The sequence below is a fragment of the Equus przewalskii genome, chromosome 1 (genome assembly GCF_037783145.1).
Source record: "Equus przewalskii isolate Varuska chromosome 1, EquPr2, whole genome shotgun sequence".
Taxonomy (NCBI): Eukaryota; Metazoa; Chordata; class Mammalia; order Perissodactyla; family Equidae; genus Equus; species Equus przewalskii.
This window is the reverse complement of record NC_091831.1, coordinates 153,115,881-153,142,685: the sequence shown is the minus strand read 5'-3', so window position 1 is coordinate 153,142,685 and position 26,805 is coordinate 153,115,881. Positions and strand designations below refer to the sequence as shown.

Sequence of the window (26,805 nt, the reverse complement as noted above, 5' to 3'; positions counted from 1 at the left end):
GTCCAAAGGTTGACACCAAAGTAAGAGGCGAATTTTCCCCCTGCTCCCTTTTCTTCTCAATGAAAAGTAAACCCTGTGGAAGCCTAAGACACTTAACAACAAAAACAACAATAGCAAAGACAACAATTAATTTTGAATTATGGTAGGTTTTTGGGAGATTTTCTCATTTTTTTGTTTTAGTGGATTTATTGGAGGCCATTCTACCCAATTTTCCTGATGGTGAGGATAGAACTTGCCATATTAGCTGGGGTACCAGGATGCTGATATTTTAATCCTTAAGTCAAAATCACAGCAAAACCAGTTGAGATCATAAAGATTATTGGAAGTGATATGGATTTAGAGAGAAGAGAACTGGCTTCTACTCTTCGATCTACCCTTATTCTCACTCCTTTCCTCAATAACAGCTGGCTGCATGATTTAAATTTTCTGTGTCTCACTTTTCTCATCTTTAAAATGAGGATAATCACAGTTATCTTACCTATCAGACAAGCCAAGTCTGTGACAGTGCATTAAAAAATATAAAATGTATGTAAATTCAAAGATCATTAATATTCGGAGATAACCACGATATTTGCGTTATTTTGCTATAAGAATATTGTCTGACATTAATTGTATCAGTTATCTACTGCTGCATAGGAAACTACCTCAAAACATATTGACTTAAAACAACTGTTTCTTATTTCTCACAAGCCTGCAAATCAGTTGGGTGGGTTCTGCTGGTTTGTGCCAGACTTAGCTGTTCTTGGGCTTGCTTATGCATCTGTGATCAGCTGGTGGGTCAGCTGGGGGCTGGCTGGTCTAGGATGGCCCCAGCTGGGACAATTTGACTCTCTTTCACATGGTCTCTCATTCTTTAGCAGGCTAGCCCAGAGTTGTTCTCATGGCAAAGGAAGAGGAGCAAGAGAGTGAGCGAGTGTCCATAATGCCTTCTGGGGCCTCGGCTACGTATGGCACCCCATCACCTCCACCACCTTCCAAAGGCGGAAGCAAGTTGCAAGACAGTCCAGTTCAATGGTAAGAGTGTAGGACAAATAAATGCCACATTGTGATGGGAGGAGCTGTATAGACACAGTGTAAGGAAGCAGAGAAACTGATGCCATTTTTGCAATTGATCTATCACACTAATTGAGTCACTTATTTTCAATCTAAACCCTTGATGATTTATTTCACTATGGCAGTATTTTTGACATTTTCAATTTTTACATCACTGTGTTATATATATTTTATATAAATGCCCATATCCATATCCAGGGCTTGCTGCCTATGTATAAATCTAAAATAAGACATTTGAATATATTTGCAATTATTTTGACCAACTCTTACCTGGAAAATCTGTTAGGTATATTCTTATTTATTAACTCCTATTTGTTCTGTTAGCATTTGCATAAGGAAATAAAACAAGCAGAAGATCTAATTAAAATAATTGTTGGAATTCTGACGGCCAATATGTTTTGCACTACTGGAGTCTCGGTTACACTGAAATGATTAGTATGCTTCATTACTGGTCCTATAAACAGTCAGATTAAAGGAAGACTTGAGACAACATAAATTGAAAATTCAGGTCTCTAGTCCTGCCCTTGAGAAAGAAGCGGAGGGTTTTGGCTTTGTTTTATTTTGTTTGAGCTAGAATGAGCCCGACTGGATGTCTACATTGATTAAATTCCCTGAATGTATGTTTAACTCATGATTTCACTTGGATTTAGGCATTTGGTTGTATGATGCCAAACATCTGGGTGTTTTTTTCAGCAGTGCCAAATATACATCTGTGTGGAGGAATGGTCTGATTTTGGCATTTAGTTCGCATCCTTATATATGCTCGTTGAGCAGATGCACTGCGCCACCATGGCAACTCCAGAAGTTTGGGTCAAAACGATGTAATTCTGATTAAGTTTAATTCTACAAACTGTAAATATAAGCTATCTGAATTACACATAGGTACTTGGCAGTATCCTGTAGATCCTAACATTCTCTTTCTCTGTGTTGGCATCACGTTCAGGAACATTTAAAATATATTGCCATAACATTTTCTAAATGACTATATTGTAATTTAATGTTGTATTTGGCAAACACAACCTAAAATACAGTAGCTAATAGCGCAAGCTCATTTTATTTGCATACCATTGTTAACCACTTTCTTGTAGTACTTACCAAATGTGTCAGATTATTACGATCTATTTAATGACTTAATGGATGAGATACATTGTTCTTAAATTCAATTATACCCTTTGCACCTCTGGAATTAAGGTCATGTCAGCATTTCTATTATATAAGTGCATGGGTTTAGCAGTTTTTAACTGAGCTATAAAAATTGGCTTCCATATCAAATCTTGGTAATAAAGGTCACTGCCTGGGGGAATTTTTTTCCCCCAAATTTAGTATATATAATTTTATGGTACATCTCCTGCTTTCTAAAATAATCTTTTAGGAAAAATTCCATTATAGTCCTCATATGGAAGAAGGAAAAATCTCTAACTTGTCTAACTGTTCACTTTATAAGACTAAGTGTTTCTTCCTTGCGAGTGACAGTCATCTCTGGAAGAATCTGACTTTTAACACACTCTCTACTACTTGGTTGTGCAGCCTCCAGGTGTCATTTAGCCACTTTGTGCCTCAATTTACTCCTCTGTAACAGCACCTCATAGAGTTGTAGTGAGGATTAAATGACCAAACGCATGTGTTTGGGACAATGCATGTTAATTGCTCAACAAAGGTTAGCTTTTATTATTATTAGATATGAGATTTGGTATGAGTCTTTCAACTTCAGAGAAATATCTGGAACGAACGGGCTACTGAGGTGAGATCTGCCATTTGCTGAGAGGTATGGAAGAGGCTATGGCTGTGAGCTCATCATCCTGATGTCAAGAAACAGTTTTTTTCTTTAGAAATTGTTACTTTTGTTGTTCATTCCCAGATTTGCTTAGAAAGAGAACAAGATCGTATTAGGTGGGTTATTGGCCCCGCATTGTTAAAACATTACTGTGTGTGTTTCTTTTTTTTTTTTTAAAGATTTTTTTTTATTTTTTCCTTTTTCTCCCCGAAGCCCCCCGGTACATAGTTGTGTATTCTTCGTTGTGGGTTCTTCTAGTTGTGGCATGTGGGACGCTGCCTCAGCGTGGTCTGATGAGCAGTGCCATGTCCGCGCCCAGGATTCGAACTAACGAAACACTGGGCCGCCTGCAGCGGAGTGCGCGAACTTAACCACTCGGCCACAGGGCCAGCCCCTACTGTGTGTGTTTCTAATGAAACACTCTAGGCAGCTCCATGAAGCTGCATTTAAGTGACAAGAAGATGGACATATTTTCCTGGGTGCAGGAAAAAAGCCACTCCTTTACTGACTTTAACAAAAAATAATTCACTGATAGATTTGATTTTGCCTTGCCAAGTGCTTGACCAAATAACCTGCAGAGAGATTCTCTTGCAAAAGTTGGAAAGAGATTGATCTATTGACAGAAAAACCTGTTTTCCTCTGTCTATACTCACAGCAGAATCACTGGTTTCTTAGTTCTCATGAACTTCTGTTTTGGCAGGAGACAGGTCACTATGTAAGAGACCCCACATGATGCCTTACAGCAAGGTGATTACATGTGACTGCACAGACACCTCAGCACTGATGTGCCACACTGCAAGAGATTTCAACAAATAAAACAGGGGCCGGCCCCATGGCATAGTGGTTAAATTCATGTGTTCTGCTTTGGCAGCCCAGGGTTCCCAGGTTCAGATCCTAGGTGCAGGCCTACACACACCACTCAAGCCATGCTATGGTGGCATCCTGTATAAAAAAAAAAATAGAGGAAGATTGACATAGATGTTAGCTCAGCCACAATCTTCCTTAAGCAAAGAGAGGACAGTTGGCAACAGACATTAGCTGAGAGTTAATCTTCCTCACCAAAAAAAGTAAGAATAAAAATAACATAAAATAAACATGATGGACTTCAAAAGCCCTTGGAAAGATTTTAATTAATGTTTTTCAGAAACTTTCATTTCAAGATATGATGTCTAACCACTGAAAATTATAATTCCCAATTCAATTAATTGACTAGAGTTTTTACTTCTGTTAAAATTCCTTGGACTGTTCTATTTGATCTGATTCAGGATGAATTTGATGTTTTTCTCCTTGACATAACACAGTTGACATTCATGCAACTACAGTCTGTTGTTTTCACTCTGCCATTACACAAACAAAATCCTAGAGCTGGAAAGTCCTGCAGAACTCATTTTTATAAGTGAATATTGGATGTTCAAACCACTCCATTCACATGAATTTCTTTTTCTTAGAAAAAGTCCTTAGTTTCTGATGGGCAAAAATCTAAATTAGGGAAAACATTATTGAAAGCCCTTGCTGGGCAGACTCATCAAAGTTAGAGGAATCTAATGGTATAGAGGAAATATAAAATAAACCTTTGTAGAATGAAGTGAAGTTGTACAGAAGAACCACATTTGTTTCAAATATAAAAAAATCCAGCCATAGCTTAAAATAACGTGAAATATTTATTAGCAAAGAATAAACAAGGTGGAGGCCATTCTGGATTCTAGAGAATAGACCATTTATGACTTGATTTACCATCAAAAAGGAAGTTAGCATTATGTCAAATTCCTTTTCAAAATTCAGTTAATGGTTAAAAGAGAATACACAGCATAGTTGATTAGGAATCTCAAACCTGGTATGATTTTTGAATAAATCTGGCATGTATCAATTGACCAGAAGCCATCAATATCAACTATATGGTGGAGATTACATTGTCCAGTGATCCATGTTATATCAATACCAGTAAGAGATTAGGACAGGTGATGATACAGTATCTTAGAAGGTCGTTATTACTGTTCTAGAAATTCTATTTAACCAAATTAACTGGAGAAGTGGTCAGCATAAATAATTGGCAGCAATTTTTTTTTCTTAAAATCCTACTGTAACTATAGTTCAACTGGAAAGGAAAATGCAGTAGTTAAAATAGAATTGTGTACAAAGAAGATGGAGATAAATCCCTTCAAACAAATAGATTTGCAGAAGACGGTCCAGGGCCCTCATAGGTCCTGTTCATGTGAATGGCACCCCTGGAGCTAGGCATCCTCACTTTACCAGTGCAGTGGTAAATTAATCAAGGAGCTTAATAGTTAAGTTTAATATTTATTGATCAACAATGAATTGATCAGTCCACTCAGTGGCAGGCACAGTATAAGATGGTAGACAATTTGGTGAATTTAAAAAGAATGTAGACTTTACGAAAGAATGATGAACTGGCTATGAGATCTAAAGATGTTTTTAATGTTACAGTCAGAGCATCTGACATTATATGGCTCTATACTATTAACTGAAAAAAAATATCTAAGTGTAAAGCAAGGGACAAGGTAATATATGTGCATCAACCTTCCCATCTCTTAACTTAGGAAAACCTTTTCATCTTTTTAGTCCCAACTCAGATGATTCTTCTGTGAGGGCTTTTTCTTACAGAGGCAAAAATAATACGTCTGTGACCCCCAGAGCATGTGCATATACTTCTAGTATTGTGCTTATTCCATTTCATCCTAATAATTTATGTATGTATTAGTTTCTCTATTTATTAATGTGGTGGGAGTCCCCTTAGGACTGTGTTTTATTTATTTTTTCAGTACTGGGCACATGGCAGCTTCATAATAATGGGTATTGAATGCATGTAGTTAGTCAATATACGAGAGCAAGAAATATTCATGATGTCCATGATGCTTGTAATTCCAAAGATAAATGATCTGACAGGCAGAATAAGTCTCACAGACCAGATTTCTGTTTACCAAAAACATCTGCTTGTCAGATTAAATTATTTGGGAATCATTCAAAGACAAAACTCTAAGAGATCTTGAAAAGTTGGGGAAATCATCTATTACAACTGAAGATGATATTGAATAGAAATAAGAGCCAATGACAACTTTTTAATCATTGATCAGATCTTGCATCCAAAAATAGACAAAGAAAACTTGGGGAACGAGGGAAAATCTACATTTAAAAACAATCTATGTTTATGCTAATATTTAATTTGGAAATATGTAACTTTTCTCTTTGTATTTTAACAGGATAAGAGGTAGTGAAGAGGGTGACCAGTATCTCTAATTTATTGTAAACTTCCTCAGTTCCCTTCCCTGCCACCCGGACTGGCCACACTGATAACTGGTAACATTGTGTGTTTCCCCCTTTAGAATAAGAAATATGTTATGGAGGGAAAATTTTAAAAATTAAAGCTATATTGGAAAGTGCAAAAAACACAAAATAAGAATTCAAACAGTGGGGAATTATTTGTTACTATTATTAGTAAAGTTAATATTTTATTAAACTATCTAAAACTGTTACAAAAAGAAGTTGTTTTCCTAAGTTAAATCCTTTCTTTAAGTGCAATTTAAATATTTGCCCTTTTCAGTTTATATATGAAACATTTGACTTGTCAAGTGAAAACACTTGATGGTTTGCCCGCACAAGAGCCTTGCCACCATCTTGGTAGTATATTTCATAGGAGACAGTTTGGGCAAGGGGTTGGGGCCCTGGAAGGATGTCAGCTATATCACCTTGTGCAGTTATTTGACCTTCGACTCAGAACTCTCATATACAAAATGAGGATAATCAACTATTTCACAAGGCTCTTATGTCAACGGACTCATGTACGAAGGCACTTGTAAATTAGAAAGCACCATATAAATGTTAGTTATGACTATGGTTTCATCTACCAAAACATCAGGAAAACATCATGGAATATGGGAGCTTATTTCTTTTATCCAGATGTGCTCCTCTGCAACTGAAGTAGTCACATGTCACTTAACGACAGGGATACATTCTGAGAGATGCATCACTAGGTGATTTCATTGTGCAAACATCATAGAGTGCACTTACACAAACCCAGATGGTATGGCCTCCTACACACCTAGGCTCTATGGTTTAGCCCTTTGGTCCTAGGCTACAAACCTGTATGGCATGTTACTGTACTGAATACTGTAGGCAGCTTTAACACAATGGTATTTGTATACCTAAACATATCTAAACCTAGAAAAGGTACAGTAAAAATACAGTATAAAAGATAAATGATACACCTGTATAGGGCACTTACCATGAATGGAGCTTGCAGGACTGGAAGCTTCTCTGGGTGAGTCAGCGAGTGAGTGGTGAGTGACCGTGAAGGTCTAGGACATTACTGCACCGTGCTGTAGACTCTATAGACACGGTACACTTAGGCAACACTAGGTTTATAAAAAAATATTTTTCTTCAATAATAAATTAACCTTAGCTTATTGTAACTTTTTTACTAAATGAACTTTTAAATTATTTTAGCTTTTTCACTCTTTTGTAATAACACAGCTTAAAATACAAACACATTGTGCAGCTGTACTAAAATATTTTCTTTTTTAATATCCTTATTCTATACTCTTTTTTCTATTATTAAAATTATTTATTTATTTTTTTAGTTTTAAATTTTTTTTGTTAAAAACTAATACGCAAACACATACATTAGCCTAGGCCTAACAGAGTCAGGATCATCAATATCACGGTCTTCCACCTCCACATCTTGTCCCACTGGAAGGTCTTCAGGGGCAATAACACACATGGAGCTGTCATCTCCTATGACAGCAATGCCTTCTTCTGGAACACCTCCTGAAGGACCTGCCTGAGGTTCTCTTGAGGAAGTATCACTCTTTTCAGAAATATGTCCATGAAAGTTTGCTTGGTTTGTTTCTTTTTTCATCATAGATTTGCTTATAAGCAGATAATGCACCATGAACATTCCTCTCTATTAATGAAAGCCTTTTGGTGTTGGGTCCCACATTTTCAGACTTTTTAAGGAGCTTGTTGAGGTCTGCAAAAGCTTCTGCTAAACTCTTCAATGTGAATTTCTTGGAGATTCTTCTATTTCTTCTCCTGCAGTTTTCTTTTGTCTTGCTTCTTCTTCTGCTATGCATTCTTGTTCCAGTTCCAACTCCTCGTTAGTCAACTCCTGAGGAGCCACCTCTCGCAGTTCCTCAAGGTCATTCTTATGCACACCCAGGTTAAAGTTGTTTGCCATCTTAGCCACGGGCTTGTTCATTTTTGCAAACTCCTCATTCTTGGCAAATCTTTTGAAGTCATGGATGAAGCTCCTGAGGGTCTTCTTCCAGAAGCACTAGGAGATAGGAATTTTTCAGCTCCATTATAATCTTATGGGACCACCATCGTACATGCAGTCTGTTGTTGGCAGAAACGTCACTATGTGGTGCATAGCTGTAGTCGAGATTTTTTTCCTCGTTTCCTCATTTTTACCCCCAATTTTTAAAATTGTGGTAAAATTTACTATCTTAGCTGTTGTTAAGTGTTCAGTTCAGTGGTGTTAAGTACATTTGCATTGTTGTGCAACCATCACCACCATCCATCTTCAGAACTCTTTCATCTTGCAAAACTGAAACTCTGCACCCATTGACCAGTAACTCTCATTCTCCCCCTCCTTCTTCCTTGTTTTTTGAGATAATTTAGAATTCTAATGCTGCTCCCACCATATCCCTAACACAAAATTCACTGCCAACCAGAAATATAATGGTGATAATTTCAATTCTTTCTGCTACCTCCATTGTTTAGATCCAGGGAAGATAAATGGTCAGAAGATGTGGTGAAGAAACACTATAATGTAGACTTTGCATGATGGGAGAAATTTGCAATTCAGCCACATGTAAAAAGGCTGAATATTTTGCAAACTTTGGGACATAGTAATACTTCTGGAAATGTAACCTAAGGAAAAACTAGGGATGTGTACAAATGTTATCTGATAATGGTTAAAAAATTTAAAAAGAAATCCTAAATCCTCATCAATTGTAGATCAGTTTAAAAATTGATGATACATATATACAATGGATAGTATATAATCACTAAATATCTTAGCATATAATGATATTTAAAAATATTGGAGTATAGTCATGCTATAATGTTAAAAATTTTAGAAAACATTATGTATGATATTACATCAATTAAGTAATAAAAAAATATATGTATATATATATATAAAAGGAAAGCCTAGTAGGTATACAGCAAAATGTTAACGGCAATCTCTGGGTGACAGAATTATTAGTGATTTTAATTTCTTCTTTGCAATTTTTTATGGTTCACAATTTTTTCAATGACCCGTATATTACTTTTATAACCAGGAACAAAATGTAATTAAATAAAAGCTCAAGCATAGGCCACCTCCAAAGCAAACCCAGCAATGAACTCTGAAGTATTTCAGCTATGAACATTTAAGTAATTGGAAATTGGGAGGACCATAAAAAGTAGTCACTGGGGGCTAGTATTTGAATGGAGAACCCAAAGAGCTTGTTTCGAATCATGTCGACTTTCACATTACTAATATAATTAAAGCAAGTAAATCAGTTGGGCAGCGTGCCACTCACCCTTCAGACACACGTCACAGCTGTCTGCATGCTCACTATCTTCACCTTGCTCAATTTTTACAGTTTTTAATATGAATACCAATTCCCTTTTTCATAAACCTAACCTATAAATGCCACAACCCCTCTAAGGGATTTCCTCAGGCTTCATTTTAGGCTCCACAAGAAAGAATGTAAAAGAGACCTTTCTTTTGTAAAGTGATTCTATAATTCTGTCCAATATCCATCATTTTCAAGGCCAAGTAATCATATTTAATAGATCCTAAATTACATTCTGTCAGGCAAGGATTCCCTTGATGATATTAACCAGGGCGGAAGACTGACAGTCAGACACCTGAAAGTGAGATACTGTTCTACAAAAGGCTTACAAGGCTTTCTTTGCAAGGGTCGACCCCACTAAGTTTCGGGTTGTGCAGGATCTGGGCCTTCACCACAACCCTCAACCTTCCCTGAGTTACCCGCCAACTAGCTCCTGATGTCCTGTCCTAAAGTCACTTTTAAAATTAAATTACTTGGCACATTTTTGACCCTTTCCCTTGAGGAAATTGCCATCATGAATTTATTTTTACAATGTTTCTCCAGAAAGACAGCTAGATGCATAGGCATCTACCTATGCTATCTCCATTCCACGTGCTTATAGGAAAACTGAAAGAGAAAAGCTGAATGATGGGAGAAAGTTGGAGAGCGGCCATCACGCCTGTTCTGTCTAAATGAATGTTACAAAGTATAAAGTTGGACATCTTTTCTTGACAGGAAAGATTACAAAGTCATGATTCCAGAAAATGAGTGCAAGGACAGATTTTCCTTTGGAAAAGGAAGAAATCTTGGACCAGGTTTTCTTCCTTTCTTTCTTTTTTTTTTTTTTGAGGAAGATTAGCCCCTAGCTAACATCTGTGCCCATCTTCCTCTATTTTATATATGGGACACCTGCCGCAGCATGGCTTGCTAGGTGGTGCATAGGTTGTGCCTGAGATCCAAACCCACAAACCCAGGGCCACCGAAGCTGAGGGCATCTGCCATCGGCCGCCCCGAGGACCAGATTTTCATTAGGAGGGAAGTTCCCATCACACCTTCTTTGAGCATCTTTTATTTTGTGGATTTTACATCTCAAAGCTGTTAAGGAATAGGGAGATGTTAAAAAATAAGCATTTCTCCAAATTAAACAAAATTTAAGTTTTTACTGCTTCTGTTACTAAAACAATTCAAGCACAAATCTTCATTCAAAATGCGACTACTCAGCTCTTACTGTGCGCCTAGCCCCTGCTGGTGTCATTATATCCTTACAAGGACTCTGTCACCTACAGATTTATCTATCCCAAAATTAGGGATGATGCCTACAAGTCAGCCATTTCCAAAATCTTAGAATGACTTGGACTCCAACAGTATGGATCACTCTCAATTTTTGGTCATCTGTCGCAAGACATAGAATTGCTTGTTTTTGTTCCAGAAAAAATAATCTCAACCTTGTTGCTCTAAACTTCAAGATAAATGGATCTGGAAATTCTTGCCTAAAGAGAACTGTCAAAACATTGAAAGACAGAGAAGGAAGGAAGGAATAATGGTTAGTGTTTCACATTTTAGAACAAGAAGTAGGATGATGCGTATAATGCAGCAGCAGAAGAAAAAAGAAAACATTAAACTTTATCAAGATATTTATTTTATGATTTTAAGGGGCAAAAATACTTCACACAAAGGGACCAATTCTGCCTGTTTTCTGGTCAATTGTCTTACTTTTCTCCCTCTTTTTTTAAGTTCTCAGGTTTCTGTGTCTTTCCCCTACTCTTCCTTTACCAATTCTTTTATTTTTACTCACTATTCTCTCTTCTTATTTCTATCTTACCATCACTCTTACTTGTATCCCCCTGCTTTTTTCTTATGCCTGAAAAAGAGAAAAAAAGTAAAATAAATCTGGCTCTTGTGCTCTCCATTTTAGTGCAATAAAACACAGATGCAAAAAATGAAGGAAGTAATTGGCTGGTTTCATGATCATTTCTTCCATCTTTCATCACCATTAACTCCCCTCACTACTCTCCTCTTCTTTACTTCTTCCTTGCCAATAAGTCACTTCCTTCTTTTCAATAAATCACTAAGGCTAAGATTTAAAAGCACTTTACCACATTCTGATACACTGCAGTAGTTTAATTTTCATATCAGACCAACCCAAATTGGTTTCTCATTGACAGAACTCAGCTGCCACCAACTTGCCTGCTGTGTTCAGCAAATGGAAATTCTCAGTAAAACCCCTATTATCATTTATTTCCACTGTGGAAATATTAAGCAAGCTGGAATGTGGTGATTTCTTTATTTTTAAAAATCATAATACAATTATTAGAATAATGAAAATTTCACGATTTTCTTGGGGATGAGGTTGGGTTTCAAAGGGAGTGACTATTTATATCTGACCATCAGATCTCCAGTAGACTTTGGTCCATTTTGATTCACTTTGTCTGGACATGTTAATATACTATCTACCTTCTTCTCAGTGCTACTATTATTCAAAAAAAGAAAAAGAGTTGGCACTCTTATGTGTTTTAATGGAGTTTTTAAAAATGAGTTTCTCTATTTTCAGCTCTATTGAATAAACAATGACAGCTGTCTGTATTTGTGTCACATTTTATATTTTTCAGAGAACTTTCATAGCATTATCTATTTAATCCTCATTAAAATGCCAAATACTTACTGAGCATATGACAGGCATTGTGGTCCAGGTGAAAATGTTCCACAGCTAGGGGAGAGACGATGGGGGCACACAGAATAATTCCAGGCAGAATAATGTATTATGGGTTTGAATAATTGTATTTTGAGGTACTACACAGTCACTGGGTACCTAATTATTAATTAAATTGTTTACTGATAGCATTTATCACATATTTTAATTTCATATATTGAATCAATAAACTTCTCCACTAAATTGTGATAGAGAAGACATCTTATTCATCTTTGCATTCTCAGCATCTAACACAGGGCCTTGAGCATAATAGCCAATGATACTCTTCAATGAATTGGTGGATGTATATGGAATGGATATACATCTATATCATATATAGATATAGACATTCATTTTATATATTATAAATATATGTACAGACATATAGATATTATACATTCATTTATATACTATATATTTATGTATAAACATATGTTATATATAAAATATATATTAACATATATATGTTTAAATTAAGAATTTCAAGAAAGAAGATCTTTTATGTAATATGGAAAAAGAATTGTTTTTTGGTCAATAGAAGTACTGTCTTTGTGGTATTGCAAAGTCAATATACAATAGGTTGCTATATTAGTTTTCAACTCCTTGTGATGATATAACTGTGATGGTTATGGTCAGATTCCTAAGAAAGATCAAATTCCCAAATTTCCTTTTGTTTTCAGGAGTGAGATCCTTCAGGCCTCTTGTTCTTGCTCTTTTTTTCCAAGATGACTAAAATTCATATCTCGTTTAGAAGCCTATATTATCTTCTATCTTCATTTAGTAAATACTTCTGACTTGTTAATTAGGTGCCACATTCCTGTTTTGTGTGTATTTTCTTCAATTGCTCACTGCTTCAACTTCGATGGCTTGCTGACCATCATTCTAACCGTATTTGATTGCCAATTTGGGGGGACAAAGGAAGAGTTATTTGACGTAAGGAAGAAAATATGAGCTCAGAACCTTGCTTTCTCATCTGTAAGTTGCATGGAAAATACCCAGCCCAATTTCTAACAGAGATTCTTTGCTTTCCTTTGCTCTTTGATATGTTGTATTTGGAGAAATGTTGGCTTTTATGTACTTTTACCTAAATGCTGAAAGCAGGATGAGAATGCTGTTCCTTTTTGTAAAGACTCTGCCTAAAGAGCTCTTTTGTCATATGGCCTTTTATCTAGCTAGGGGAGAAGAACAGATTTCAACACGAACTTTATTCATGACACATTAATTTAGACGCAATGTTTGCTTCTTTTCTATTCCTCTGGTCTTGGCAGTTGGCCTCCTTACTCACAGCTCTGGTCTTTCCTTGTTCGAGAATGGGGACATCATGTGTGCCTTAATCATGGTGTCCATGAGGAGCCTCAGGCCATCTCTGTGTTGGTTTCTTTGTTGGCTCTACTAGCATGAGATTTAGTCATTTCTCTACTGTTTCCCAGGGGCTGGGTGCCCTATGGGAAAATGACATCAGCTTCTGACCCTCCCCACTGCTGACTGTGTGTCTGCACCAAACTCACCAATTGCCTCTAGTGAGGATCTCTGCTAACTGCCTGCTCTGTGCCTGCCTGGACAGACACCTGTTCTCTAGTCCTCAGGGGTCCTCACTTGTCTTCCTTGTCCTTTCTCCTTTGGGCTGATATTTCGTTTCAGCCCTAATTCCTAGACCATATCTCCTTTCTTAAAACAATCGTCCTCTGGCCATGATGAGTTCCTGTGTGGATCTCTGACTCCCCCCAGACCCTGAAAGTCTCAATTTTTCCCAGATGGTTTCAGCTTTCTCAGTTTGTCTGGCTGCCTCACACAGTTTTGTTTAACACAGTCAGAGAAACACAGTTGCGCTCCTCTATTGGAAAAGAGAGGTTTAATCAACTTTTTCAGGATCAGTGAAATGATGACTTATGCAAGAACCTTTTAATGAATATGGGGGTGGGAAGGACAGCATTGAAAACAAACGATATTACCATTTTTATGCATAAATTTCTGTCCTTCTGTGTCAAATGGGAGTTTTTAGACCTCTCTCAAGGAGAAGCTTGGAGGTGGTGCCCTCTCCTTTATAGTGTGAAACAATTTCTTGCCACTGCTGTTCTATAGGAGCTGTAGCAGGGCTGCTGGGCCCTCCTGCAGACGTCTGCTTCTGGGAGGGGAAACCCAAATTGAGTGATTGCCCAGTTCATCCTGGGACACACCTACAAACCTCAGAAAGAGTACGATTAGACTACAGAGGGAGGTTAGCACCAACGTTGACCCTCAACAGGGGCGGGTGAGAGATGCTTTGTAACCCTTTCCCGTCCTTCTTTGGAGAATAAGAGCCTTGAGAAGCTGTCTTCCCAGGCCAAGTGACATGTAAGTTGCTCACACCATGAAACCTTGGCGTTCCACACTGCATGCTAAGCGGCAGGTTTCTCCTGGCTCGGAGGGCTGAGGTGTTTTGCACTCTTATTCTATGGAGCTTGGTGTTCATTTCCCTTGGAACTAGGCTGAACAACTCATCTTGGTTTGCCTGGAACTTTGCAGGTTTTAGCACTGGAAGTCTGGTGTCCAGAGAATCCTTTCACTTGGTAACTCTACTTGGAATCTTGTGACTGTGATGTGGGAGAAGGCTTGGACTGTGAGTAGGATATATCTGAGCATCAGAACCCACAGAGGTCAGTTCTCCATTAGGAGTGTGGCTGTGACATCACATCCTTCTTCACGAGGTTCCTGGGGATCCATAAACTGGTTGCACTGACTCCTGTCCCACAGAGCACTTTGCGGGGCTGTGGGTGAGCTGAGATTCAAGTGCAACAATGCATGTTAAAGCTTTTGTAGATTATAAAGGACTACACAGACATAATTATTTTTGTTACATCCTGCCTTCTTCATTGACAGTCTCTGACCCTGAGCACGTGTGAGTCTCCCGACTTTGGGAAAGAGAAGGAGCTAATAAATATTACTAATTTTGTATGTTAAGTAATAATTTAATATACTAAAAATAATAAATATTAAGTATCTCCTTGTTCACTGAACATTGTGCTAAGTAGTTTATATATATCATTGCTTTTTATCCTTCTAAAATTTTTATGAAATAGTTGTTATTACTCCCCATTGCCCTTGAGTTGATTTCCTTAATATGAGAGCCCTGTTCTTCCTTGGTGTAGACCCAGGGCTGACGAAGGCAGGTGAACCAGTATAAATTTCCTGGGCTGGCTCCCAGGATGGGGCTTGCATATCAATATAAACCTGTGTGAAGACTTTTAGCTGATATATCCTTCAGGCTCAGGTGAGCCCTGAACCTGCTCTTGGTGGCACTGCTCAGACCTTGAAGTCTGCAGGTCTAATGGAGAGCCATCTTGAGCCATTTGGCACAATGTAGTATCCTGAAAGGCACAGGAGCATGGGCTAAACTCCATTGTAATATATACATTTGAAATATACATATACCTATATTTTTCCTAGGTAACTAAAAATTTCCAGATAATGTCAACAAAATTATTGCACAGACATGATAAAAATGATTTTACAAAATGCACATTATATATACAATCTATCCTCTTATTATATTTTCATTCAATTTTTATTTATTTATGACCTAGTTTAAAAATTTATCCAAGTATTCATCTTATATTTCCCATTGAGTTAAACGTATTTTTAAAAATCAGAAGTGGAGTTCACTTTTTATCAACTCATTCTTCCCCTCTTAGATTCATTAAAGTCCCTACCTCATAGATTATTCAGGATCCATTTGATAAAACAATTAAATCCAATTATCAAATTGAGAAGTTTCTTGATAAGTATCAACTTATCAGTTTCCACTTATCAAGAGATGTTGTTTTCTCAACATCAAGTTCTCAAGGCACTTGGCACCATGTCCAAGGCACCAATTTGCTCACAGAAAGAATCTTAAGGAAGATTTTTTACTCTGTGATAGCAGCTATGTTTGAATTATGTTATCCAAAGAAGAAATTTCTCTCCATTAGTCAAATCAAAGTGCTCAGCGCTTTCAAAGAAACCAATTTTCCATATATTTAAAGGCTCTTGTGTATACATTTAATACCTTTCAATGAAATTTCTTAGCCACACAAAGTAATAAAAAAATTACAGTACTTCTTCCTAAATATTATTAAAACAACTTTTAGACAAATGGATTACAAGCCCGGACCAAACTCTTATTTTTAGCTGGCCACAAGGGATGGGACCTCTAAGTGTGCCGATTTAAGATTCCCTTTAGGGATTTTATAGGCAAAGTGAATGGTTAATCATTGTTAAACTGGATAGAAGCAAAAATAATGTCTGGTTAAAGGTTATTAGGCTGGCCAGTCAGCTGGGTGGGTAACCCTGACTTCCCAGAAGTCCTTAATCTCATTTAGTTCTATCAGAAAATTGCTCAAGCAATTTTTACAGCAATGCCAGTTACTTCCCAGAGGAGGTGGTGAATTACATCGTGCAAAAAAGTTCCGCCCCAGACCAGGTTTGGGACCGTTTTTATTCTCATAGTGAATATAACTTTTTCACCAAAAATGTTATCATCAGTTTTCTGTTCTAAAATAATAATTTTTTCTTAGTATTTGATTTAAGGTAGTTAGCCCTTTAGGAATAAAACTATCAAATATTTCTTACCTTAAAAGAATGCTGCAAGATTTGGAAAACATGAAAGTTAGACAAATGTAACACTTCTGAGACATAGTAAGATTTCATAACAGAAATAGTCAGTATTAAAGTAAGCTGCAAATGTGATTTTAAAACAAGTTAGGAGTGTCTAGATCTATCTACCAGTTTATAGGAAATACGTGGTAAACTGTACCATGGAGGGGCAATGAGTAATATCCAGACCATGGGAAATTCTACAGGACCCCAAATGGTTTATTCAACAAACAAATTGCAAGGAGAGAGAGAGAGAGAGAGAAATCGGGAACCTGTAAAAAACACTTAAAGATTTACCAATCAATCACAACACGTAGACCTTATTTGGATCCCAATCCAAATGAACAGAGTATAAAATAAAATTACGACGTTCATGAGGCAGTTGAAAATTTGAACTCTTACTGGAAGCTTGATATTAAGGGTTTATTGTTAATTTTTAAATTGTGGCAATGATATTGAGTTTACACGTAAAAATCATCCTTATGGTTTAGAGATACACAGTGAAAATGATATGATGTCTAGATATGCTTCAATATGATACAAAAGGAAGCAAAGTGGGTGGGGATATAGATGAAATACAATCAGCCGGAGTTGATAACTGTTGAAGAGAGATGGTGGGTATGTGGAGGTTCATAGTCTAAGTCTACCTACTTTCTGCATATGTTAGAAACTCTGGGCAATAGAAAGTTTAAGTAAAATGATGCCAGCACGATTGGTTTTCTGAGCTGTTGGTGCTTTCATTGCTTTACTGGTCAAACTCCTATTCTAGAGCCCACAGCCCATGGAGCCCCGTGCACAAAAAGCAGTTTGGAGGGCAGTAATGTCAATAACAGTACATGTGTGGAAGTCATATCATAATATGACATCAGTGAAAAGCTTTCCTTTAGAGTATACTATAACAGAAGAAAGAAATCATGGCTAGACATGAAGAAATCATCATCTTTCTGTGCATTGTAGTGAAGGGGTAGCACTCATCTCTCCTTAGAAAATAAAAAAACTTGATGGGGTTTATTGGTTGTGGATAGACAGAAGGGAAACAAGTGAGAAAGGACATGGTCCCAAATCCGATTGGGACAGAACTGTTCTTACATAGTTTAAAAGGTTCTGGGCCTCTTATGGAAAGCAATTAACATTCCTAACAAATGCTGGGTCTGAGACCCAGACCTGTTCTGGAAAGTCAGTTAGCCACCCATCTACTGACGGTGCAGAGCCAACAGTCTTCAATCGGGCTTTTATTTATTCATCTTCCTCCTTATTTTCTTTCTTATAACTTCTCCTTCTTCCTCCTTTGCACCCTTTTCTTCCTTTTTTTCCTTTTCTTTTTCTTCTTTTCCAAGTTTCTCCCAAGAGACAACTCTTTGGCTTGGCTTGCTTAGGCGTCTCAGCCTTTGCAGCAAGCTTGAAATAAAACTCTGACATTTTTTGTGATCAGTTTGTCTCTCTGAACTTGTTTTCTTCAGTTTTTTCATCACATTGAAAGAACTAAATTGTACATAATAAAAAACAGGAATCTTGGAGCTTCTCGTCCAACAGCTAAAGGCAAGGAGGTTGGAACCCTGGAAGAGGAGGCGGAGATAAAGAATATTGAGAGAAAGGAGCCCAGCAACAAGGCCAGAGGCTGGGATTCTAGAGGGACACAACCAGGGAGAAATTCCCATGCCTGACATTCAACTTAGTCTTTCCTGAACTTCGTTGTTTTTACTACTCTCCTCCCCCATCTCAGTAAATGCCAAGCCCGTCCTTCTGGTTGTGTGGGCTAAACCCTGGGTTTCATCCTTGCTTCCTCTCATTCCTTCACATCGACATTTGGTTCATCAGCAAGCCCTGTCGGCAAACCTTCAATATATACCCATAACCGACAAGCGCGCCTCACCACCACACTGCTGGGACTGTGGTTCCAGGCCCCAGCTCCAACCTGGGTTATTGTTATAATAGCTTCCAAATTCGTCATCTAGCTTCCACCTTTGCCTCTTTCTGTCTCATCCCAACCCAGGAGCCAGAAGATCCTCCCAAAATGCAAGCTGTATTATATCACTCTTCTACTCCAAAGCCTGCGACGGCTTCCCAATTCACTCGGAGTAAAAACTAATGTTGTCCCACTGGTTATCCTTTTGGACCGTCTGCTTCCAACTTCTCTGATCAAATTTTGGCTCCTCCCTCATTGATTCCCATTGCAGCCACCTTGGCCTCCTGCTGTTTCTCCCTCAGGGAATATGCTCCCTCTGCTAATATGTCCTTCCTCCAGATGTGGGCATGGCTTTTTCCAGCACCTGCTAGGGTGACTTTATTTAATGTAAAGAGTCCTTAGTGAAGCCTTCTTGATTCTTCTATTTAAAAAATCAACACTCTTGTCGACGAAAATAATCCATAACCAATCTATAAATGAAAATTTGGGTGAGTTTATTCTGAGCTTAAATCTTAGGATTATAACTCAGGAGAGTCTTTCCACAAAGGACCAGAGCACTCCAAAGAAGTGGGGGTACACGGGGTGGTTATATACTCTCAAAGAGGGTGTTTCACATATGATTGAAATGTCCCTCCCACAATAGTCACAAGATCGCCCTGTCAGCACAGAGCTTGATGGACACAGCAGGTAGTGGGTCTGCTATCTCGGTGGGCATAGCAGGAGGCAAGTCTATTGTCTTAAGCTAGGTGGTCACAGGTGAGCGCAGCAATCAGTTTCTAGCCTAAGGAAAGATACTTAATCCTTAAGGAGACGCCAAGTTGGGATGGGGAGAGAAGTTGCACCTTTATCTCAAGGGCCTTTGTTCTTGCCACAGGGAATCTCTAAAGCAGATATACAATGCATGCTCAACGGCCTCGGTCAGGCCCTTTTGGAAAGACAAGGTCAGGCCGAATTAGGTTTATACCAAATGGCTTCCTCATATACTCCAGTATATCCTATTGCTTGCCATTTTTATTTGTCACTCTCCTGCCCACACTCTGCATCTCCTTTCTCTGCTTTATTTTTCTCTGCATATTTATTATTACCGGACACACTTCACACTGTCCTGTTTATTGTATTGATTATCTTATGTTTCCCCTGGAAGGTCAGCTTCATGAGGGCAGAGGGTTTTGTCTCTCGCTTGCTGCTGAATCCCCAGGGCCTAAATAGGGCCTAGACTGTAGTAGATACTCAATAAAGATTTGTTAAATGAATGAATGAATTCCCCAGCTAATAACACCTTGCCTTTACAACATTCTCGTGTGAGTAGTGCTTTGAGGGAATGAAGCCAAGCACCTGAGTGCAGGGGAGACCTGCACTGGTTTCAAGGGACCAGATGCCCCGAGCTAGTAACGCCAAGAATTTAGTGGGAACAGACATTTCGAGTGAGAAGTGACAATGGAACTTGAGCCCCTGGGAAGAACCTTTCTGACCTTTCCAAGATTAAGCCTGAACGATTTTATTTGCATATTTAAACAAAGGCAGTCATGGAAGGTTGGAAAGACTTGGGAACCTTTGGTTACTTTAATAATATTTAAAGTTATAGTTTGAGAAAAGAGAGATATTTTCGAAAACTGGACATTTATATGTCTGTTATTTTTCACAATTTGTTTCTCAGAAAAAGGTTTAAATATTTGACATTAGACATCTGGCAGCTTAAACGGGAAAATCGAAGACAATCAAGACTCTATTCCAGATCCACCAGGCACAAAACACAACCTCCGATGTGGAAGCTGTAGGGGTGTAGGGGGGGCTGGGCAGAGAGGAGCATGCCTGGTGCATTGACCCTTCTCTGGGGCTCCGGGAGCCGATGGAGCAGGAGAGGAGGTCCTGGTGACAGAAGTGGAGGAAGCTGTGATGGGAGGTCCAGGCCAGCCCAGGATAAGGCTTATTTCTATGTTGGCCCAGTTGGCCTGCAGTGACCAGACTATTGCAGGACTCATAGAAGGAAGTGGCTATTTTAGTTGGCACCAAGAAAAAGATAAAAATGTAAGTGGAAAACAAAAGCCACTCTCATACATAAGTAGAAGCAATGCGTGTCTCTGCCCTCCCCCAAGCCCCTTTTGTTAATCTATCATGAAGGCAAAATCCAGGGGGTCCTTTCCCCGTCTCCCTTTTCAGCAATCTTTCAACCTATAGATTGCCCTTTTTTTTTTTTTCAGGATTGGCACCTGAGCTAACAAGTGTTGCCAATCTTTTTTTTTTTTTTCTCCTGCTTTATTTCCCAAACCCCACCGGGTATATAGTTGTACATCTTAGTTGCAGGTCCTTCTAGTTGTGGGATGTGGGACGCTGCCTCAACGTGGCATGACGAGCAGTGCCATGTCCGTGCCCAGGATCCGAACCCTGGGCCGCCGCAGTGGAGCGCACAAACTTAACCAGTCGGCCACGGAGCTGGCCCCAATACATGGCCTTTTTTGAGGTCAGTCCCTACTCCCATTCTTCCCACGCACGCACACACCTTTTAAGGGCTCTCTTGATGTTCATTTTTGTCTTGCGTAAAAATATGAAGACCCACGTTTGCTAGGGCTTGCCATGCCACTGAATAAACCTGAGAGTGGGTGCAGAAGTCCAAAGAATTCGTCGAATATTCTATGCTGATGTTGGAGAAGGGGACAGTCACATCGGAGTAAAAGTAGGGGCAAGGGTCAGGTGGACAGAGAAGGAGGGCCTGAATTCAGTCCCTGGGGTCTTGCCCAGCTTCCATGATACCCTGAAAGCATCCAAGGATGCCTGTGTATCTGGGAGGAACACTGACAATGTTGAGGGCCTTGGCTGGCAGGCTTGCCATGCCTTGAGGGCTGAGTGAGGCACCTGGCACATGTGTGTCTATGTGTGTCAGTGTGTGCGACTTTCCTCAAATTTGACCCTTTGCACTGCATCTACTCTCAGCCTTGCAGTGGGAATATCACCACGGAACAAGAGACTCTGTGTAGAACAGCCAAGTTCTTGTGGTCCTTCCAACGTCTCGCCCTCCTGCTCTGCCTCAACCAGGATGGGAACTCATGACAAACACCTGTTGAAAGCTGTCATGTGGGGCATTTTCCACAGGAAGCTGTTCTTTTCTGTGGGACACGATTTGACTTGCATGTTGACTTGGGTAACAACCAACTGAGTAAGAGAGGGCTTCTGTCATATCTTGCTGTTTGGGACTAAACGTTTAGCCTCTGTTAAAACTCATGCAAGCTACTCAAAGCAGAAGAAATGACCATTGAAAAGGTGAGGGAAGATGGTTTAATAAATCATTGTTGTAATATTTTTTAAATGACATTTTGCACTCCATGAAAACAGGGTTCCTTCGAACCCCATAAAATGGATACAAATAGATGTTCATGAATTGATGGGCCTGGCCTCTCCTGGGCTGTATTTTATGTGACAAAAAAGGCTTCTGGTGACTAGTGTGATGTGGGTAGCAATGGGTGAGCAAGGAGGGGAGAGGATGAATCTCCTGTCTGCACTCTATTTCATTTTGAAGAGGATAATATGAGGATTTGCTTTATTTTAGGGTCAGGGCTCTGCGCTTTCTTCCTGACAAATGACTGAGACAATTTGAGGGGAATAGAGTTTGGCATTTTACCTTCTGGATTTCCTCAGTCTCTTTTCATCTTCTCTTTGGTCCCCTGGAGCTTAGGACTGTCTGGTCTTCTTGAGCAACACCGAGGAGATTGTGAGCCAGGCTCCTCCTCCTGGATGCCTGAGAGTCTGCTTTGTTCTGCCCAGCCGTTAGTCTATGCAGATGGAAGTGGTCAGGTAGCGAGTCATACAGGACGAGGGTGAGACAGTGTCTGTGGTTCTACTGTCCTCAATGGAGGATGATCTCATCCCCTTGGAGACATGAGTGGAAGCTATTAACCCCAGGGAGTTTGTTGCGGCAGAGGTACCTGAAGTCAGGCAGGGGATTGTAGGGGAGGAAGACATTTCCTCTTCCCAAATGGGGGTTCGTCTGCCCGGAGAACGAATTAAATTCACGTGAGACAGAATAGCAAGAGAAAATTAAACAAAGCTTTATGAGGAACCATGGCCCGGGGCCTTTCTTCCCGAAGGAAGAAGGGGCACCGAAGAAGTGGGGTGCACAGAGTGGTTATATACCCCCAAACAGGGTGTTTTACATATGATTGAAATGTCCCTCCCACAATGGTCACAAGATTGCCCTGTCGGCACAGCACTTGATGGACACAGCAGGTAGTGGTCGGCTATCTCGGAGGGCGTACCAGGAGGCAAGTCTATTGTCTTGAGCTGGGCGGTCACAGGTGAGCGCAGCAATCAGTTCCTGGCCTAAGGAAAGATGCTTAATCCTTAAAGAAATGCCAACATTGGGAGAGGGAGGGAAGTCAGTTTTGGGAGGTTACCAGACAAGCAGAATAAAATGCAGATTTAAGTCCTTACCTTAGTCATTGATTAAGAGTTTCTAGAAAGAAGGTCATCTCCTTTCTTCTTCCTGGTACAGAGAGAGAGGCACCTTTACAGATAGAGATTTACCTTACAAACGTAAATGTGTCCTAACAAAAGGACAAGTTCCATTCCTCAGAGCCTCCTTCCCTGTCCCAGTTTATCAAAAGCAATCAGCCTCAAATAATCCTGATGCCAAAGAGACATATCTTGGGGTGGCCAATTTCAGTCCCCCACAGGATGAAAAGGAACGAGACACAACATTTGAAATCATAGATGAAGTAATAGGATGTTGGGTCAGGACAGAGACCTGGAGCCAAGGGAGGGTGGAACCTGGATTAGAGTGACAGCCATATGTGGACTGTCAGGGGCTTCTCGCTGTAGGGTCTCCTGTGAACAGGCGACCGTGTGTCCTGGTCTGCTCAGGTTGCTCCTGGGTTATGCCCGTTGCTCAGGGTAGTTATTCATAGCACTCCCTTTTCACTCTTTCGAGTCCTGATGTGGATGAGAATTTATAATGTCACCCTACCTCTTCACCTCACTAGATATTCCGTCAGTGTCCCAAGAGGATGCTATGCTTGACAGTCCAGGAAAATATGTACATAAAGCTGCTTAAGGACCAAGAAACTGGTCTAGACTTGGGCAAGAGTTTTCCTTAAGAGGCAGTGGGTTTCCTAGTTCCTACTACGTGTTCAATTTTAATCATATCCAAATTTCTTTAGATCCTTCTTTCTCTTCTTTCCTTCAGACTAAAAACAGGTTGTTTTTTAAATCCATATTTTACTGTAAACTGCTTTTTTACTAAAAAACATATTTAAGGATTTGTTTTTAGTTAACAGTCAGGTTGGTTCCAGTTTATGGCCACTATAAACAATGCATATCCATATATCCTTCTGGCTTATTTATTTCTGTTTCCTCTTCTGCAAATGAAGAAATTATGGGATTGATGAGAGGATTAAATGAGATAATGCTTATAAAAGCACTTAATATAGAACCTGGAACAGAGTAAACATCCAATAAATTGGCTGTTATTATTATTATTTGAATATTATTGATTCCATAAATTATTTTCACTTCTCTCAGAGAGGCTCATCCCTGGGCCTTCTGACTAGTGGAAAGGGTGACCTATGTCCTTTCAAGGTCATAGGCAGGACCGTGGCATATCTACACCAAATGCCTTCCTGAAGCATCACTCAGAACGTCACTGAGGGTTCCAAGTGAGGTCCCCATGGTTCGCATAGTCTACAGTCCTCCTCAGTTCCCCATTTCAAAGTGCATTTAATGATTTATTCATTTCTGCAGGGGCCAAAATGCCATTCGAATGTTGTCATTGAGACGTTAGACTTCATTCTAGTCTCTAAAGTATAAAATTCAAAACACCTCTAGAAGTGGGGTTGTGAGAGATGGGAGGATGCGAGTGGTACTTCAAAAGGCTGCAAAGCAGAATGAGGTGGAAGGAGTGGGCCTGCCACTCTTGGAACCTGAGGTGTGTTTGGAGGGACCCCCCCCGTAGAGACCGGGGCAGCAGATGGCAGGGTAAAGAGCTGCCTTGACTTTTATGTTTGGAAATATGTTTTTCAGATGTTCTTCCTGGCCAGAAAGTGTCAGTATCATAAAGAGAGAGCTGTCTGACCTCAAAAGAAGGTGACCTCCTCCCTCCTAAAAATCTCTCTGTAGTCCAGGGCTTCCAAAAGGGGCCATCTCTGGATGAAAACTCATTTTCTCTTTGCTGTTTTTTTTTTTTTCTTAAAAGCTTTGAACAATATGACAAAAGACAAGAAAGGAGGCTTTCGCTCCAGATGTGCCAAATTTCCTAGAAGAAAAAAAGATCTACAAAGCTTCTCCACCACCTGTCCTGGTACGGCAAAGAGAGGACTTGACTTCACGTGAGAAAGCTTATCAAATAAAAAACTCTACTTGTCAGAATTTTCTTTCTAGTTCCCATCCAACAGAGGCACATCCTGACGAGCTGTAGATCTCTCCACTGACCGAGGGCAAAAAGCGACAAGGCAGACTAACTCAACGTTGGGCTGGGTGGGTCAGAGACTTCATGCAGCTCTTAAAGACTAAGGGAAGATGCTAATCCTGCCCAACAAAGAAATAGGAAACATGTCAGGAGACAGAGGGGACAAAAATGGAAAAATAATTTAAGACTTATTATCCATGTTTAATGATGTCAACATCCAGAAGACTTACAAAGTTCAAAGTAAAAATGAAAATATAGGTTAGTATGTGGTTACCACATGCCTATTTAGTACAAAGTCTCTATTTTTAAGGGCCACAGGAGTGACGGATGGTACTCTTATGGACTGAATGTTTGTGTCCCCCAAATTTATATGCTAAAACCTTAACCCCCAATGTGGTGGTAGAAGGAGGTGGAACCTTTGGGAGGTGATGAGGTCATGAGGGTGGAGCCCTCATGAATGGTGTTAGTGCCCTTGAAAGAAGAAGCATGAGAGCTTGCTGCATAAGGGCACAGCAAGAAGACAGTCATCTGCAAGCCAGGAAGCAGGTTTTCATCAAACACTGGATCTGTTGGCACCTTGATCTTTAACTTCCAGCCTCAAGAACTGTGAGAAATAAATGTTTGCTGTTTAAGCCATCCATTCTGTGGTAATTTTTTATAGTAGACCGAACTGAGACACAGATAAATTAAATCCACAGATACCTAAAACAAGAGCTCCATTTTGGCCTTTGGTTATAATTTTCCTCTCAACCAGAGACCCTAACAAAAGTAAACCAAACCACTCTGAGTTTCAGAAGCTTTCTTCCCTATCTCTGTACTTATGAGTTATGAAAGTGGCTATTGGCAAAAGTGAGGAAAGGGAGAAAGAAGACTCATTTGACCACATCGTGGGTGTCTGTGGAAAGAGTCTTTATGGGTGGGGGTGACACTGGTGTTAATGTGAGAGAAATAGCACAGTAGGCTCTTAGCTTTACCACTTTGTTTGAAGGGAGATGGAGACTAACTTGGTAGGTGCCAGGCACTATGATAGTTGCAATATATAAATTTACATTTAATCCTCACAGCAGCTCAAAGAAATGGAAATTTGTATCTCTGTTTTACAGAAGAAGAAACTAGAGTTCTAAGTGTCATGGTCACAGTCACACATCAAGAAGTGGCCAGACCAACATTTGAAGAAAGATCAAAGGAGAACCAATGTATTTGTCGTGCAGCGAGCAGGCATACTTGCTGCCAAATTTGAACTGAGACACTTCTGAAAGGTTCTTCAGAGTAGGGGCCAGAATTGGTGTCCTGGAAAGCCAAAGCCAAAGCCACAGGCCTTCTGACATCCATGGTGTAGAGCCAAGGAGTCAGGTCTCTAAGGCAGGAATGAAGCACATGCTGAGAGAAGGAGAGGCCACTGAGGGACAGGTATGTGTGGAGCATTTGGAACTACAGATGCATGGACCCCTCTCTTTTCCACCGCCACCACTAGACCCACTGAATGAAAACGTCCAGGAATTTTTCAGAGCTCCCCAGGTGATTCTGCGATGCAAGAGTTGAGAATCCTGCACCAGCTTGAGGTTGAGGATTCTGTTCCTTGCCATCTTACAATCCCTGACTCTGACTGGCCCCTTGTCCTTTCTACTACAGCTCATTGCCTTTCCTAAGCATAGAACTAAGATTGTCAATTCAGGAGAAAGACAACAAACAGAAGCAGAATGCAAAGAAGGAATCTGATCTGATGGCCGCCCTCCTGCCAGACTTTTGCAGATATTTTTGTTCAACTCTATCACAGTTTGCTGAAGGAAAGCGAAATCTCTTTTCTTGGATATTTGCAAA

General features: G+C 39.6%; 1 long non-coding RNA gene across 1 annotated transcript; it reads left to right on the top strand.

Annotated features, from left to right (window-relative positions):
* The first annotated feature begins 857 nt into the window (after window positions 1-857).
* Window positions 858-25,620, top strand: LOC139077291 (uncharacterized). The gene is made up of 2 exons (XR_011529676.1): window positions 858-1,014; window positions 24,772-25,620. It is a non-coding gene; the product is annotated as an uncharacterized lncRNA (long non-coding RNA).
* Window positions 25,621-26,805: the final 1,185 nt, after the last annotated feature.